This window comes from Cynocephalus volans, chromosome 5, assembly GCF_027409185.1.
Source record: "Cynocephalus volans isolate mCynVol1 chromosome 5, mCynVol1.pri, whole genome shotgun sequence".
Lineage (NCBI taxonomy): Eukaryota > Metazoa > Chordata > Mammalia > Dermoptera > Cynocephalidae > Cynocephalus > Cynocephalus volans.
This window is the reverse complement of record NC_084464.1, coordinates 55018903-55035723: the sequence shown is the minus strand read 5'-3', so window position 1 is coordinate 55035723 and position 16821 is coordinate 55018903. Positions and strand designations below refer to the sequence as shown.

General features: G+C 48.6%; 1 long non-coding RNA gene across 1 annotated transcript in view; it reads left to right on the top strand.

The window, feature by feature from the left end:
• The window catches only part of LOC134378381 (uncharacterized), a 71784-nt gene extending 63999 nt beyond the window's left edge, over positions 1 to 7785 (top strand). Inside the window, exons 2-3 of the long non-coding RNA XR_010023633.1 lie at positions 4515 to 4695; positions 7618 to 7785. This is a non-coding gene — a long non-coding RNA (uncharacterized LOC134378381). The remainder of the gene's footprint in view (positions 1 to 4514; positions 4696 to 7617) is intronic.
• The last annotated feature ends 9036 nt before the right edge of the window (positions 7786 to 16821 follow it).

Below are 16821 nucleotides of genomic sequence, written 5' to 3'. Positions count from 1 at the left end.
ACTGTGCGGAAGCCGAGGGCCTGCTCCCCAGCCCCTGAATGCTGAGCCTGGGAGCTCCAGACATGCAGAGGGAAGGGCCTTCCTGCCCCTCGAAGCAGTGGCTGAGACCCAAATGTTTTACCAGAGAATGATGTGGGGAGGGGACTGGGACAAGAGGCAGGGAGAGGGGACTGTGACAAGAGGCAGAGAGGGTTTAGGAATTTTCCTGGTGGCAATCCCAGTGTGGGTGATTGAGGGCTGGGAAGTCCTGCAGGGATGATGATGGAGGCCACCCCTGCCCACCACTGGAGCCCTGGGACCCTACAGGGCAGTGCCCTGCTCCAATTCTGAGGTCCTTCCTCTCACTACCTCTGTGGCTCTCTCTTGTCCTCTCCCTCCCCCCAAGCACATCCTCACCCCCGTACCCCCTTTTCTGTCTCTTTCTTTTTCTTCCTGTCCCTCTCTGGCCCTGACTCTCCCATCAGGCTTTCTGTGTTTCTCTGTGTCTGTTTTCCTCTAACCCTCACATCTTAGCCTTTTTGTGCTGTCTGGTATAAGGAGAACCCCCTCTCTCCATAAACCCACTGGACACTAGGTGACCTGTGTGTGTGTGTGTGTGCATGCACGCTCACATGCTCAGCACAGGATGAGGGTGTGTGTGAGTGTGAAGGAGCTGCTGGTAGAGCTGAGGTGGAGCACGCTGTGGAGGGTCTGGCTGAAGTTGCAGGGGTGGGGGCTGCTGCTGCTCTGGGTGGAGGGGCAGCCCCAGCCCTGCCTCTGCACCCCCACTCATTCTGAGAAAGTCACAAGAGCCAGCCCCACTGTGGCCAGTGCACACAAAGCATATTGTTCCAATCTCCCAGCCTTGGTCCCTGTCCCTGCCTGCCAGCTTGACTGCCAGTTCCTGGTGGCAAGCTGGCAACCTTGCTCTTGAGGCCAGGGCTGCTCACCTGGCTCAGTGGGGGTTCCTCTAAGAACCTACCTGTTGTTGCCAGGCAGGAGGCAGGGGCCAGTCTTGGGCAGGGCCAGGAGCATGTCAGGCCTGCCAACCCTGAGGAATGGCACCCAACGCCCCCCTTGCCAGCTGCCCACTCTGCACCTCTTGCCCTATCCCAGGAGCTGGCCAAGTTGGTCTGCCCTGCATCCCCACCCCAGCTGGTTCTTTCCCATGAGTCATTGCAGAGGCCAGGTCTCTTGCATGGGAAGCTTGCTCTTCCTGTACTCCCTTTCCCAGGCTCCAATTCCTGGCTGCAGCTCCCCTCCTCAGGGAAGCCTTCTTTGCCCCCTCTCCATCTCAAATGGCCCATTCCTCCTTGGCTCTGCCAGATTGCCGGGTCCACAGCAGACACACTACATGATTGTAAGACACCAAATTTCCAATCTTAGTGGCATTCCAGGGAGCAGCGTGGGGCAAGGGGAAGGCACAGGCACTGACCACCACACACCATCTGCCAGGCTTTCCTATGCACTAGTCACTCCATTCACACAGCAGTCCTTCAGGTAGAGTTTATAATCCCTATTTGATGGGTGAGAAAACCAGGCTCTGAAAGATAAACCAGCTTGCCTGAGGTCACACCGCAAAACCCCAAAGCTAAGACACTCTCAAAATGATGTGGGAATGGCAGGGGCTTCCAGGACAGAGGAGCAGTTTTGTATGGAGGCAGGAGGATGGATGAAATGACCCTTTGAGGGTTTGGCTGAGTTTAGCCCACTCTTTGCCCTCCCTGTGAAGACCTCCCAGCACCACTTTCAGAGGGCTCACTCTGCTTTCCCTCCCATGAGGGCAAACACTCAGCTCCCAGGCCCTGCCCAGTTCATCTCAGATTCCACCTCTGCTTCCCTCCTCAGGGCTGGCCCCAGTGTGCCTGGGGGGGCCTGGTTCAGAGCAGCTGCCCATTCCCTGCTCCAGCGGGCCCCCTACCCTGCTGTCCTCCTGGACCACCTAGGCTAGGATACATTCAGGATTTCCATCCAGGGCCCTTCTCTGGCTTTGGGGTGTCAGAAGAGCCTGGATTCAGACTTCTCATCCCTGGTGACCATCCACAGGGCCCATCCCTCCTTTTCCCTCCTTTACTCACTTTGCCTCTGCTCTTCTTTCTCTCTTCCTTCACGCTCTCTTACCTTTGGTGAACCTATGATGTGCAAAGCACTGTGGTTGCATCAGATCCGGGGGACTGAATCCATGGTGAGTGGATCCATCAACAGCCAGCCCCACCAAGAAGAACATGGAATAATGTAAAGGGGCCAAGCGGTGCATTGTGGGAGCTCAGGGAGCAACAGCGCATGCAGGTGGATGCCATTTTGGAAATTTTCCTGGAGAGATGGTGTTGAATTGAGCTTTGGAGGATTTTGATAGGCAGAGAAGGGAGCATTTGTGTGTGGATATACTGGAGGAGCATGCCTGTAGGCTGCTTCCCAGTGTGGAAAGGCCAGGGGAGTTTCTCATCTTGGAATGGGAGCCTCTGGGCAGAACCTGTATCCTCCAAAGCATCACTTCTCAAACTACCTGGGGGGAGGACAAGTTTTTGTTTTTGTTTTTAATTCCAATCTGTCATAGACCAATAATATTATAAAATACAACGCAAAGGAATTATTAGAAAAATAAAATAAATCATACAAAGTACAAGCCCCAATTTTTAATTTTGGGATTCAAGAGACATAATATCATTATGTCAAATTGCTATTAAAGATTCTGAATGCCTGCTCTTGGTCTGTGAATGGACATTGTCCCAGGCTGGTCATAAGTGGGCCATGGTGGGCCTGGTTGGTAGATCACACCTTGAATGTCACTGGCCTAGAGCAGAGTTTTCAAACTGCAGGTCATGGCCTGTTCGTTGGGCAGGAAATTAATTCTCTAGGTTGTGACTAGCATTTTAAGAGCACGAAGCAGGATAGAATAGAAATAGAGTGCCTTACATGTAGTTGGGGGAAGCATAGTTTTGTGGAACATTCATTTCAGGTTTCTGGCCACCTCTGTGTGCTGCGAATGGGTCTGGAGGTGAAGTGTACTACTGTGGGTTGTAGGTGGGTGACCTCCCCATGGTGCTGCATGGACTGAATCTCCTGTTCCCACCCTGGCTCTGTCTCCGTCCCTCTAGAGTCTGCTTCTTTGTCTCTTCCTCTGCCCATTTCTGTGCCTCTCCTGGTTCCCTGGCAATGATTCTGCTCAAGCAACCTTGGGATTTCCACTTCCCTGCTGCTTTTTTCTGGATGGTCCTTCCCTTCTCTTGCCGTTGGCAGATGCTCCCTTCCTCCTAGGCCCCATGTAATCAGGCCCCAACCACTGAGCTGGGCCCAGGGCAGCCCTGAGACATAAACAGAGGATTCCTGCCCTCAAGAAAGAAGTAGCAGTGCTGCGGATTCAGGGAATGGAATACATGATGTGAAGAAATAATATGTGATAGAAACCAAACCAGGAACCTGGCCTAAGGTCCCTCCCTCCAAGCTGGTGAGGAACCAGGTTCTGATAGAGGCCCACAATGGGGGGACTGCATGACCTGTCTAGGGCTGCCACTTGGCTGGTGCAGTGGATTGAATGGCCCCCCAAAGTCATCGAGGCTTAATGCCCACTGTAACTGTTGAGGGTGGGAAATCCTATTATGGTAATTGAAAGGTGGGGCCTTGAAGAGGTGATTGGATTGTGAGGACCATGCCCTAGTTAATGGATTAATAATGGTGGTTGTGGGCGTGGTTCTGAGGGCTTTAAAAAGAGAGCATGTAAGAGTCTCTCTCTGCTTCTGCCATCTCGCAGTGTGATATACTGCTTTGCTGAAGCCACCACCAAGGAAGGCCTTTACCAGATGTGTTCCCTAGACTTTGGACTTTGCAGACTCAGAAACTTTAAGCAATAAATTCTGTCTTCACACAGTATCCAGTTCCAGTATTTTGTTACAAGCAGCAGAAACGTCCTAATACAGCTGATGTCTCCTCTTCTGGGGCTCTGCTGAGGCCCTGCTTCCACTCTATGGATATGCTACGATTTATTTAACCAATTCTCTATAAATGAACTCTCAGTTGTTTCCGCTTTTTGGAATCATAAACAATTATAAACAATGCTGCAATGAACATCTGTGTACCTCTCCCTCACCACGTCTGAGCTACTGATTCCAAGAGGACCCCTCACTCCACCTCCTGTTTCTCATGTCTTTATCCACACACGGTCCACATTCTTCCTGCTGCTCTCAGCATCCAGCTGGTCGGGTCTCATGTCATGAGGCTAAACATGAGCGAGAGGTTTGGAAATGTGATCTCCTTCCTCTTCAGGCCACACACCCTACATCTGACAACTACTCATTTGGTTTCTTCAGCCAGACTTCCCAAATACCCAGCTGTATCATCAGGACCCTTTGACTGCAAATAACAGAAACCCCAGTTCAAAATGGTTTAGACAATACAGGAAATTTTATTTCATAAGAAAAGTCTGGAAGTATGATGACTCCAGGGAGGGTAATTGAGAGGATCTACAACATTATCAAGAATCCAGGTTCTGTCTGTTTTTCTGCTCTATCTTACCAGGGTGTTGGTTTGCTCCTCAGGTGCTATAGCTTCCTTCATGGTTACATGATGGCTGCTGAAGTTCCAGACATCACATCCAGACATAATGTTCCTAGAGGTTGAAGAGGGGCCATCTCCTTCTGCATGTCTACTTTGAAGATCAACAAAGCTTTTTCCCTGAAGTGCCCCCAGCAGACTTACACTAGGGTCTCGTCAGCCCAGGTTAGGCCATGTGCTCATACCTTTGTTAACTCTTGGTAGGGGGAATGAGCCTTCCCTGACTGGTTGGTGAGATATGGGACTATGTGGAGAAAAGGGGTATGGGGCAGAGGTCAAGTAGACAACCAACAGTGTCTCTCATGCAGTCTGGTAGAGAAAGTCTCCCCAGTGGGGAGGACTCCGTTTCATGTTTCTCAGACAGCTCGGCTGGTGACTCCTACTCTGGAGATTTAGCTTGACTCTGATTCAGTTGGAAAACATTTGTTGAGGGAATGAGATTTGTTTTAACCCATAAGGAAGTTTGTTGTCATGCAAGAGGGTGAGAGCAGGGTCGGGGTACAGTACCATGGAGAGAAGGCTGAATCTGCTGAAACTGGAGACAGGAGTCCAAGTACTCACCTTTGCCCTCTGAGGAAAGGAGTTAGGAGGGACATATTAGGCATCCTTGTTTGGGCTGGGTTGGATGTAGGGGACTGACTGAAGTGACTTTTGAACTGGGCTTCCCCTGGTGCTGGGGCCAACTCAGTGTCAAGGATGGGGAGACTGAGGATTGGGAGGTACAGAGATGAGGGGGGCACTTATCCCAAGCCAGGTCCCCTAGCCTTTCTTCTGACCCTCAGGTTGGTTTCATCTTTGACCTTGAGTCACAGAGGGACAGGAAGGAAAAGAGGGCTGTGAGTCAGGAGCTTACCTGGGGAAAAAGAAAACACAGGAAGTGACTCAAGGCTTGTAGGGTAGACAGGTGGCCAGCAGTGCCCCGGAACGGACCCTGGAGGAGTTGGCTGAGGGCGAGGGTCCCCTCCCCAGAGACCGCTGGTGCATGCCATCCTGGCTATTTCTGCCAACCATGTTTCCCACAATCCCTTCCCCTCCTCACCACAGCAGGCCGGCTGCCCACTCACCCACAAACCCAGTCGCCAGCTGTTGCAATTCCTGGCTCTGGTCCCCCCCCTGCATCCGGGAGGCCTTGTCACCTCTGACCCCAGAGGGTGAGTCGACCCCTTCCCTTGCCTGGTCTCCTTCTGCCCTCACACCCCAAAGGGACAGATGCTAGAGCCACTAGAAGGTGGGGTTCTTCTGGCAAAGCAGATGCATTTTGTGAGCACGTACAACAGGGTGGAGGATGTGGGCCCAGGTGGAGTGACAGGGGTGTAAATGCAGAGAGAGCATGAGCCCTGGGAACCGCTGGGTCCCCTGCTGTGTGGGAGTCAGAGGGGCCTTTGTCACATTCACTGGAGTTCAGGGTTTGAGGCTAGGGCCCCAGCTAAGAGTAAAGTAATATTTGCCTTTCTTTAGCACTGTTTTTATGTGTATTAAGCTTCCTTAGGGACCTCCGAAGGGCAGTGGCTGTGACAAGTCATGATTAAAGCATATTATTTTAAATTTTATTTTACAAATGTAAATTATATTACATGTAAGTTTAGCAACTTGTCTTGTCACTTGTTATCTAAGACATCTTCATATAATACGTGCTGTATACAGAAAACTTTCTTATTCTTTTTAATAGCAGTGTAGTATTTCACTCTGCTGATGTACTATAATCCATTTAACCAATTCTCTATAAATGAAGCTCTGGTTTGTTTCCTTTTTAAAAAAACATAAACAATGATGCAGTGAACATCCTTGTACATACATCTTTGTGCATTTGCATAAATGCTTTTGCAGGATAAAATCATAGAAGTTAAACTGCTAGGTCAGAGTAGGAACATTTAAAATTCAATAGATAATACCTAAATGCTCTCCAGAATACACTAAATTTTATTCCATTAGCACTGTATGAGACTGCCTGTGTAGCCACATCTTCCACAGTACTGTTTATTATTAATCTTCTCAATCTTTGCCAATCTGAGAAGTGAAAAATTATATCTTGCTTAATTTGCATTTAAAATTATTTGTGAGATTGAACATTGTGCATATTTTTATTAGCCGTTGTGTTTTTTATGAATGACATGTTTATATTCTTTGCCTGTATTTTTCAATTGGATTGTTGGTCTTTTCTTAATTGTTTTTAAAAATATGCCTGTTTTTAAATTAGGAAAATCAGCACTTTGTCTTATGTCTTCCAGGTATTTTTTCTCTTATTTTGTCCTTTGATTTTCTTTGTAGAGTTTTTCCCTTTAATTTCTATGTAGGTATATTAAACTTCTCTGTTATGACTTGTGTTTTGTTCCTTCACTAGGAAAATTGCTACCCCAGGTTCATAAAAACATTTACATGTATTTTCTTTAGGCATTTTTATGGCTTTATTTTTTAAGTGTTTTTCTTGTTTTTAGTCTTTGATCCTGTTGAAATTTATTTCAGTGTTAGGAGTGAGGTAGGGAATGCAGATTTATTTTTGACCCAAATATCTGGCTAGTGTCTCAATTTATTGACTTGAATTCTCATGTTCATTTGGGTCTACTTAAAATCTCTTTATTCTTTGCAACTGATCTGTCTGCAGGCACCAGTCCCATAGTATTTTAATTATTGTAGTTCTATAATATCTAAAAAATGTTTTATAGGGCTACTCCACCCTTGTTAGTTTACTTTTTTTTCCCTCCAGGAATGTTCTGGCTATTCTTTTATATTTATTTCAACAGATGAATTTGTAACGTTTGTCAAGTTATCCCAAAAAAACAGCTGATATTTTGTGCAGAAGGCCACTGAATTTTAATTATGGTGACACTGACGTGCTTACAATATTATTGACTTTTTATCCAAGAACAACGTTTCTCTACATTTATTCAAATCTATGTTTAAATTCCTCATTTGGGTTTTATAGCTATTTGCACATACACTTGCCCTTTTTTTCTGTGTTTTATGTTATGTTTTGGTTGCCTTCATGAATGGCATGAATGGGATCTGTATTTCTTATAATCTTTAATTAGTTATTTCTCGTGTTTAGGAAATATTTTAATCTTTTTTTTTTTTTTTTTTTTGGCGCAGCTGGCTGGTATGGAGATCTGAATCCTTGACCTTGGTGTTTGGTGTTATCAGCACTGCACTCTAACCAAGTGAGCTAACCAGCAGCCCAAGACATCTTGCTTTTAAAATAGCCACTTTGCTAAATTCTCTAAGTATTACTAAAAGATCTTTAGCTGATTCTTTTGGAATATCCAAGTATAGAATAATATCATCTAATGATAATAATTATAGTTTCTTCTTACAGTATTTATGTTTCTTATTTTATTCTTTTACCCAATTGCTTTGTCAAGTAATTGGAACAATGTTAAATATTAATGGTATAGTATTAAATGGATAGTTTATGGTGACAGCTGACATCAACTTTAATAGGACTATTTCTAGAGTCTCCCCATTACACATGTTGGTAACATTAACCTCTTCATTTTACATATTAATATGGTGAGTTATGTTGAGTTTCCCAGTATTTACCTTTCTTGTGCTTCTAGAAGGAACCATACTTAGGCTTGATGTATTTTTATTAACACAATGCTAATTAGTACTCCCTTCCCTAACTCAGAACTTCCTCCTTCACCAATCCTTCCTCCCTTGGAAATGGAGGCACCGAGGCAGGGATGGAGGTGTGAGATGGGGGCATGGCCACAGGCAAGAGCTGAAGCTCAGGATGTGGGCTCTCAGCCTCCTGTCCCCAAGGGAATGACAATCCACAAGAGCCTCTCCTGAGACTGAGAGAGGAAACAGAGCTGAGTGGGGGATGAGAAGGTCTGGGGAGGACTGAGGAGCAGGGGACAGAGGTACTTAGAAGAAAATCAGGGACTCTTCTGCTTGTGCCCTGAAGATGTCCTGCCTATCCATCCCTCTCAGAGCTATCTTGAGCCCCAGTCTTTTGGGGGAGGCATGATCTGGGAGCTTGGTCCTCTCTCAGGCCGATGGAATCGACACAGCTACAGGTGGATATTCCAGGCCAAGGGAGTGCTCTGAAGCTGGGAGGAGACCAGAGATGTCCAGCCTGGTTTGGCTACTTCTCAACATTTGCAACACGCAGCAGCAGACTTCATGCAGCAGTTGCTGAAAGACAACTCCTCCAACCCCATCTCCTCCAGGGTCCCTAGGGCTCTTCTTTTGTCCTAAACATATGATCCCATCCCACCTTCCCTCCATTTCCTGAAGCAATCATGGGGTCCTCTGGACGTGACTCATTTTTAGGAACTTGGCTGACTTCATCATTACCCTTGGGTGAATGTCGCCATGCCCAGGGCTTGCTGGAGAGAGGAAAGAGTTGAGGAGAGAGAGGGAGGGAACTCTCCAGTGTGGGCACAACAGGTACAGGGGATCAAGATGGCAGAGGGCACCTACACTGGTGGTAGGTTAGGCCAGGTGGCCAGAAAGAGATGAGAAGGCCCTTCAGATGTCTTCTTTGTGCTGGTCTCTCTCCTTACCATACCTGTCAGCTCCAGGAGCACAGAAGGAGAAAGCCCTTGACCCAGAGCCTCAGCACCTTCCAGGCCCACTAACCCCCTTGGGCCCTTAATTAACACAGTCACTTAAGGGGAATGGAGGTGACTTTGTGGCTATTTTTACATTACCTGAGTGGGTGTAGACACATCCTCACTCTTTTCTCATGAGAGAAGATCAAGAGCATAAAGATAGAGGTAGGGAGGACCAAGTTTCAGGCAAAGTGAGGAAGAGCATGGTCAGCCACTGACAGGAGGCCAGCAAGAGGGAGTGTTGTGCACCCTACACTGGAGGCAGGGGCTTGAATGCAGTGACCTCTGGATGCTGATGATGTTGTGAGCATTAAAGGATTCTGGAGTCTTTTCCTGCTACTTTCAGTGCATCCCAGTGGGGGCAACTGGAGCTAACTCCATTTACCAGCCGTGGGAGACTGGGAATATAGTGGGGAGTTTGGTCAGCAGGAAGGGGCTCCTGCCATCAAACTGGGGTTCAGAGTAGAAATTCAGCTTCTGGCGAGAAAGACAAGAGCAAGGCAGGCCCCAGCCTTGGGGGAGTCTGTGCCCTGGGTGGGCACTCAAGGCAGAAACTTGGAAAGAAAGAGGCGAGATGGGCCCTGGATGTTGGACCTGGACACAGAACACACAGCGTGGTGCAGGCAAAATGAGGAACCCTTGGGGCCTTGGAGCCGGCCTCTACCAGCCACAACCCAAGAGGGCTTTCCCTGGACTGTGTTGCAAAATCGAGGTGGATTCCTGTCTGATGTGGCTTCCTGTGGAAAAGTAGGTGCCACTGGTGGGTCTTGTTAAGTGCCTGGTGTGAGTCTTACTCATTTCCAGTCTTCTCCATGTCTGCACCAGGCCTAGGCCTCGGGGGAGCTTCTAGTAAACACATCCCAGATGTGCCATATGAGACAAGCCAAGAAGGCTTGATGACTGCCTTTTGGAAAAACAGAGCAATTTCCCCAAGAAGCTTTCTCCCTCTGAGACACCACCTGCTGTTAGCAGCTTAGGGAGACCAATAGTCCCCCATCTCCTCCCCAGAACCAGGGACCCTCAGGCTTGGAGGGACCCTTTCCAAACTGTGCTGGAAACAGAGGGAAAATGCGGCCAAAGAGGCAGACAGAGGAGGTGGGGCAGAAGGGGAAGGCAGAGAGTTTGTTCTCTGCTTTTAAGGGCTCACGTGATTACATTGGGTCCACCTGGACAATCCAGCAAACTCTCCCTATTTTAAGGTCTGTAGCCTTAATTACATCTGCGAAGTCCCTTTGGCCAGGTAACATATCTCCAAATTCCAGGCATTAAGGTGTGGATATCCTGGGGAAAGGGGGGTGCACATTATTTGGCCTCCCACAGTGTTTATACTTTCTATGTTTTTTCCAGGCATATTATCTTTGTAAAGAAATGTTTGTAAAAGTGTGCAACTCAATATCGTTTCCCTCCCCCGGTCTATGCTCCCCTGTCCAGCAGGGGCTGGAAGGCAGGGAAATACAGTTCTCAGAATCCCCACCAGCCGGTGAGAGGCATATCCACAAGGTCTGGCGGGTGGAAGAGAAGCATAAATCACAGTATTGCTCCCATGGCAGCTGGGGCAGATGTGTGGGCTTCAGCAGATAGGAGATTTTAGAGATGCCTCCAGGTATTTTCCCTGCTTTGGTGCTGGAGGCTCAGGTATCCTGTGGTTTCAGCACCTTCCTGACTCCCTAAGAGCTAGCAATGAACCTGAGCCAGCCATTCCACAGCTTTGTAAACACCTAATTCCCTGTACTAAACCCTTTATGCTTGAAATGCCTAGAGTGGTTTCCATGTTCCTCACTGGTACAGCCCTTGTTGACTATAATGATTTATAACCTGCTTGTTTTCACTTAATAATAGATCATGAAGACAAAGTTATCCACAGGTTATTAAATGTTCTTAATTTTTTCAATAAAACCCAGGTTTCCATGGCTGCCTGCTATCCCATCATATGGATGTTGCATCATTTATTTAACCAACCCCCTGGTTGTTAGATATTTAGGTTTTTTCCTGTTTTTCACTTTTATAACCCAGACTGTCAAGAACATTCTTGGTCACGAATCTTTGTGCATAGTCAGGGGTATTTACTTAGAATAAATTCTTGAAGTGCAATTTTTAGTTAAAGGGCATTAACTTTTTGAAAGTGTTTATGCATATTTCCCTGTAAATCATCTTTGTTTCCTTCCCAGGATACCACCCTCTCCTGGTTCTCCTCCCACCTCTCTGGCTGTGCATTCTCCGTCTCCTTGACTGGTTCCTCCTCATCTTGTGGACTTCTGAGACTGGACAGCCCCAGGGCTCGAACCTTACTCATCTTCTCTTTCTTATTTGCTCTTATTCCCTTAGTGAGCTGCTGTGGCTTCCTATGTTTCCTGCATGTATATCTTAGGCCAAAACATTCGCCCCAACTCCAGACTTGCGTATTCAAATTGCCTGCTTGACATCTCTATCTGGGTGTCTAATGAGAATATCAAAATCAGTATGTCTAGGGCTGGCCAGTTAGCTCAGTTGGTTAGAGCATGGCACTATTAAGACCAAGGTCCAAGGTTCAATCCCTGTACCTGCTAGCTGCCAAAAACAAGCAAACAAGAAAACCAGTATGTCCAAAATTGAGCTCCCGATCTTCCCTCCCATATCTGCTTTCCCCACAGTCTTTCCTATCTCCATTAGTGACCACTCCTTCCTCCACTTGCTCAGACCCAAAAACCTTGGAGTCATCCTTGACCTCTGTCTTTTTTTTGCACCCTTTGTCCAATCAGTGAGCAAATCCTACTGGCTCTACTTTAGTCTAACCACTTCTCACCAGCTCCATCATTACCATTGGCCCAGGCCACCATCCTTCCTCAGCTGGGTTATCACAATGGCCCCCTAACTGGTCTCTCTGCTTCTCCCCCTTGCTTAGTCGATTCTCAACCGTGGCCAGAGTGATCCTGCTAAAACATAAGCCAGATCATGTCATCCCTCTACTCAGAACCCTCTGGGGGTTCCCATCTCACTCATGTAAAAGCAAACGTCCTTATAGTGGCCCACAGAACCTTAACCGACCCCCTCCCCCACTCCATTGTCCCTCCAACCTCCTCTCCCGACTCTCGGCTCACTCAGTCTACTCCAGCCACTCAAGCCTTCTTGCTGTTTCTTAACATTCCAAGCAGGCACCCACCTGGAGCCATTGCACCTGCTGTCCCTCTAACTGGGACACCTTCCACAGGTGTCCACGTGACTGGCTCCCTTGCCTCCTTCAAATGTCTCCTCAGTGACCCTCCTTCTTTGACCTCCCCATCTAAAATGGTGTCCCCAGTCACCATGACACTCCCTGTTTCTAGTTTACTTTTCCTCATAGCAGGTACCACCATCTATCAAATATACATAAGTATAAAACTCATTTATTTTGTTTCTTATCTGTTTCCTCCCATTAAAATGAGAGCTCTTCGAGAGTGGGAAACTTTGTTTGGTTCACTAATGTCTCCCCTAAGAGAGTACTGGAAAATAGCAGTAGAATGATAAATATTTGTTGAATGAGTAAATGAATTTGATATTTTTCTTCTATTCTACAGTCCTGAGCCAGCACAGAAGGCTCCAATATGGGCTATTTGTGAAGCACTTTATGGTCTACAGTCTAACCAGATAACCTCTGTTTGAATCTCTGGACCTTGGGGACACACTGTCTCACAGGCTGTGCATCCAGAGTGAGGCATTCTATGTGATCAGTGTTCAGTGCCCACCAAAAGCTGGATTCACTGGCTTCCTTTGAAACTGAGGTGGGCTTGGTGAACTGGTTCTGGCCACAGATGTAGTAGAAATGGACTGGGTGGTTTTACTGATTAAAAGAGGGAGATTTTCAGAAGGCAGCATGCTCTGCCTTTCCCCCTTCCCCCCTTTCCTGCCTGGAATGTGGATGTGATGCCTAGAGGCCAGCAGCCATTTTCTGAGAATGAGGGGGAAAGCCACAAGCTCAGGCTGGAGAGGCAGAAAGTTAGAGGGAGCCTGGGTTACAGAGGGCAACGTGGACATGAAGCACCAGTCTTGGGCTGCTGCTACCTCTGAGCTTCTCATTGTGTGAAGAAAATAAGCCCTTCTTGTTTAATCCTCTGAGGCCAGGAAAAAAACTAAATATCCAACAGTAATGAATGGCAAAATAAATTAGGGCACATCCACATTATGTAATACAATGTAGCCTTGAGAAATTATGTTGTGGATGAATGAGAAGTTATTGCTAAAAAATGTAAATTATAAGAGCATGCTCAATATAGTTACAATTTTGTCAAAAAAAAATATATATGACCTTCTCCTCCCCACTCCAGCTCTCTCTCTACTCTTATGCTCAACTGCCACTGCTGCCCCATTAGAATTTGTGGCTTGAAGGCAGGGCTGTGTATTAACTTTCGGGAACCCCAGGGCCTCGCCTAGGCCCCAGCACAGACCAGGCAGATGGTAAACATTTGTGGAATAAATGAATAGAGAATTGGAAACCAGAGACTCCCTGCCACCCTTTCCTCCCTGTGTGAGCTGGTGTCCCTGAGGGTCTGGGGTCCTCTGACGCCTGTGTTTCCTGATCCTGCTGACTTCTGTCCAGTTCTCTGCCAGGCCCTACCTACAACCACACTCATGTGGGTCTCCCAGGCCAGAGGTGGCGATCCCCACCCTTGGCTGCTTGTCAGCCTCACCTGGGATGAGAAGCCTGGGGACGGGCTGCCTGCTGCCCCTACACAGCACCTGTGAGGTGCAGTAGGGAGGAGGGCTCAGTTAGGATCTTGAAAGTAGATGTCAGCTGCCGCTGGCCACTGCCCAGTTGTAAAGCTATCATCCCTGCACCATTTCGCTGCAAACAGGCAGAGTTCTGGTAGCCCCTGAAGGAGATCTCTGAGGAGCAGTCATCCCTCTCTGGGTGGGAAACCAGGGGAGCTAAAATGATGTGGGGAGTCTCGCAGTCCAGCCTCCACTCTAAGGCTTTACCTACATTAACTCACTTAGTCCTCACAGCCTCACAGCTGTGGCCTGGTATTACTGTCACCATCCGCAGTTCACAGAGGGGCCAACTCAGCCACAGAGGCATTAAATAGCCTGCCCCAGGTCATATATACATGGCCAGGGACAGGGTAGGGACTCCACCTCAGGCAGCCTGCTGCCAGAGTCTGGGCTGAGCCCCTCTGCCCTGCTGTGAGGGAGTTAACGCATCTAAGCACCTTCTGTATGCTGGGGACCTACCCGCAAAGCAGCCATTGCAGAAACTTAAAAGAAGAAAATATGGATAAAAATTCAAAAGAGAGCTGGCCTCTTAGCTCAGGTGGTTAGAGCACACTCTTATAACCCCAAGGTCACAGTTTCAGTTCCCTGTACCAGCCAGTGGCAAAAAAAAAAAAAAAAAATCAAAAGTAACAAGAGTATTGAGGACAATGTACTCTTTCTCACACTCTTTCCCAGGTAAATCTTGGGTATACAGGTGTTGTTCCTGTACTTGATCCCTTCTGGCCCTGGCCTGTCCTCTCCTTATCCTGAGAACCTTCCTCTTGTCCCCAAAGAACCCAGGCTCCCTTTAATGGAATGGTGCTGTAATCGCATTGTTGCCCAGCCCTGCTGGTGGGGGCCGGATGCGGCTGGGCATCCAATAGGTGAGACAAGGGGAATGGAGACAGATGGTGCCCGGAGGGAGATTCAATTACCTGCTTCTTCCCAAAGCCAACCCGCCTGGTAACTGCGTTATGGCCCATTATTGATAGGCCTCCTCTCGCTGCTGCTGGGAGATTGGGTTTGTCCCTGACTTGTTTCCCTTGGAGCTCAGAGATGGATGAGCCAGGGCCCAGCTCGGAAGTCTAGGGAGGAGGGAGATGGCAGGAAATGAGTGTTGAGGGCCAGGATGGGGAGCAGGGGTCAGCAGGGCCTGAATCACAGTCGGGGTGAGAGGCATCTGGTGAGGCAGCGAGAGAAGATGGGCAGATGGGGCTGTAGGGGTCCTGAATGCCAGGCTGAGGAGGCTGGTTTGTTGACAGTAATAGGGAGCTATGGTAGGCTCCTGAGCAAGGAAAGTGACAGGTGAAAATGGTTTTGGAGGAGTAAGGGGGTGTGGCAAAAATCAGGTGGAGACAGGGATGGTTGGGACCCCCTGTGTGCCCCTGTGAGAAGGACAGAGAATGGAAGCAGGGGCCTGGACTCTCTGGCTTCAGAGAGAGGCAAAAGGGAAGCACTGTGCTAGACCACGGCCTCTTGGTCCTTGAAGTAGGCCTATAAGGTATCAACATGGAAACAGTGGCCTGGTGAGGATGAGTCACTGCCGGCGCACGCAGAGGAGCGGAGGTCCAGCCCAACCCGTCCCATGCCAATGCACCTTCTCCTCACCGAACCACTCAGCTTTCTGGGGCTCAAGAGGTCAGAGGTGGTGTCCAGGGAGGCAGGAAGTAGGCACCCCCTCTCCTACTCTCTCTTCCCTGCACTCAGAGCTCAAAACGACAATGGCAATTAGCCAGCTAGCCAGCGCTTACTGAACGCTGCATCCTACACACATTCCCTAACTGATTTTCATTTGACAAGTGAGGAAGTGGAGCTCAGAGAGGTCAGTGGCCTGCCCAGACCACACAGCAGCTGTTCAGGGCTTCCACTGCAAGCCTGTCTGTTTCCCTTTGCCACACTGCACCCATTCCCAGCTTCTGTATTCCCGGATTCCACTTACTCTAATCCTGGGATTAATGAGGAGGGGGAATTGGCAGCACGGCTCAGAACAAGCTGCTCAGCATGGAAACTTTCCCCAAGAGTCCCCTGGCCTGCATCCTTCCCACCTCAGCTCCCTTTACATCCCAGACCTCCATCTCTCCAGGACGCCCGGGGCCTGAGGGAGAGGGCCTGTGGGCAGGGTTGGGGAGGATCTGGGCCATGGGACATGGGGGTGGCAGGGCAAGTCTGCACCCCTGGGCTTACCATCCCTCGTTGTACCAAGGAGGAGTGTGGTGGTATTGGGGAGGGAAGAGGGCCCTGCTGAGCAGTGAGCATGTCCCTGCAGGAAGCCCCAAAGTCTCAGAGGAGGACCAAGAATGACTGGGCCTTAGCCCAGTCCCTAATCCCTCTGCACACACTCCCTTCCCTAAGGATTGTTCCTTGGAAAACTCTGTTTAGTTTTCCCAGCTCAGAGACAATGAATGGAGGATTTGGGTTGGGGTGAGTTTGGGTGATGGGGAGGCCCATGAAGCTTGCCATGGGAAAAGATGAGCAAATGGAAAAACCAGTTTCTGATGTGCCCCCTCCTCAGAAAGAAGCTAGGAATGCAGGCCGCCTGACTATAGGACCGGCGCAGCCCCAGACCAGCCGTCAGATCAACAGACTTTGGCTGACTGCCTCTGCTAGTTTATTTCATTGTTTGCCTGTTCTCAGAATAGGAGACCCCTAAAGACAGAAACTGCGTGTGTCCGGCACAGGAAATCTCATATTGGTGAGTGTAATTATTGTGGTGGGGTGGACAGTGACGGAGGTGGTCACAGTGGTGGAGGACATGGTGGGTGTGATGACGGTGACACTGTGGTGGTGAAGGGGGGGTGGTCACAGTCATGGAAAATCCTGAAACCATGATGGGCATGGGGAGGGGGATGAGGGGTGGACTTCATAAGTTGACACACTGCCCCATCTCTCTCTAGCAGTCACTTAGGCAAGTCAGCCTCTCTGAGTCTCACTTTCCTCATCTGAGAAATGGGAATAATAAAGGTATTGGAGTTCAGGTCTCTGAACCCTGCTCCCTCAGTTGTTCTCCATCTTGGGGTTCTTCAGTCCTCTGTCTGCC